Genomic DNA, 1,635 nt, shown 5'->3' with positions numbered 1-1,635 from the left:
GGCCCGTCTTATTCTGGTTCTGCTTAGAAGTGTGCCGCCAAATATTGTCTGGCAGCAGACGATCCTTCTGATTCCGGTCCCTGTAGAATAGCTCTTAACAAACTATGACAAGTGATCCTCTTTCTTTAATCATATTGTTTTTCTATTATTTTGACAGATCAATCCTTCAGGTCACCCCATATTTTACTTCCTATAATTGACCTATAATTGACTAGTTTTTCTCATGTCTCACTTTTCTTGATCTTCCTCCCGCACCAAAAGATGAAATGAAAGCATTTTCTCTTCCAGGGACATTTTTCTTTTTTAATTTTACATGTCTGTGTAAATAAATGATTGCATGTATATTTATGTGCACCATGTGCATTCTTGGTGCCCTTAGAAGTCAGAAGAGGACATCAGATTCCCTGGAGCTGGTGTTACAGGTGGCCGTGAGCCACATTTGGGTGCCAGGGAGCCAAACGTGGATCCTCTGCAAGAGGTAACCACTGATCTGTTTTTCCATCCCCACTTCTAGAGACTTTTGATTGGTATTTTATTCATTTGAATCGTGAAAAAGGAGAGCACTCCAGGACTGCACAGATGGAGAGCCCTTGTGTGTAAATTGTCAGGTCAAATACTGCCGCCATAATAAAGAAATGTGTTTGGCATGCAAGTATGAGGACCTGAGTTCAACCCCCAGAAGGAAACCAGCCATGGGGTCATGTACTTTTGTCCCCAGTACTGAGGAGATAGAGACTAGTACATCCCTGGAGCCCATGTTAATGGCTGTGTTTCAGATCACTGAGAGATGCTGTTTCAAACAAAAGCAAAACAATAACAAAATCCAACAACAAACAAACCCCTAAATCAAAACAAGATGAACACACCTGAGGGATGACACCCAAGGTTGTCTTCTGGCCAGCTAAATGCAACAAATGTGTGTGCATTTGCACCCACACACATCCTAAGTGTACACACAGAGAGAGGGAGAGAGAGAAGGAGAGAGGGAGGGAGGGAGGGGAGAGAGAAACCAGGTACAAATATAATAACAATATACTGTGCTATTAGCACTTGAAAGTGGGCTAATACTAATGGAGAAGTATCTGCACAGTGTGCCCTTGCCTGAGCAGTTCCTAACAACTACTTAGAGCTGGAGATAATAGCTTTCCTCTTGCCCAGTATAACTCTTTATGAGACTGTCTTCTTCAGTGGAATAGTCCACACCATGTCCTCAGTAGCCTGCCTTCCCTTGGACTCCTGGCTTATGTAGTTATCCAACTGTCTTCTGTTCTGGGATGTCTCCCCCAGGGTGCAAACTGGACTGACTAGACAGTGTTGGCTTTGAACACTGTTGCTTCTTTTCCCATCGGGGTGTACTTGGATAAGTTAGTTAATGTTGTTCTTTTTAAATTTGTAGCTGCATATAGAAACCATGCCTACTTCATAAGGTTGTAATAGGGATTTAGAGAACACATATAAAATATTAGATTGAGATATTATTATGATGAAGCCTTTAAGTTCAAATTAAAATCCCACTTCCTCTTAAAGTTATTGCCAACAATTCTTGTTGGAAGGGATAGCTTCTTGTGCTGATTTATGAAAGCACTTGATTGCCCACAGTGTCAGTAGGGCCTTTAGTATATGTAACATGATAAA

The sequence above is a fragment of the Phodopus roborovskii genome, unplaced genomic scaffold (assembly GCF_943737965.1).
Source record: "Phodopus roborovskii unplaced genomic scaffold, PHOROB, whole genome shotgun sequence".
Lineage (NCBI taxonomy): Eukaryota > Metazoa > Chordata > Mammalia > Rodentia > Cricetidae > Phodopus > Phodopus roborovskii.
This window is presented reverse-complemented; position numbering follows the sequence as displayed.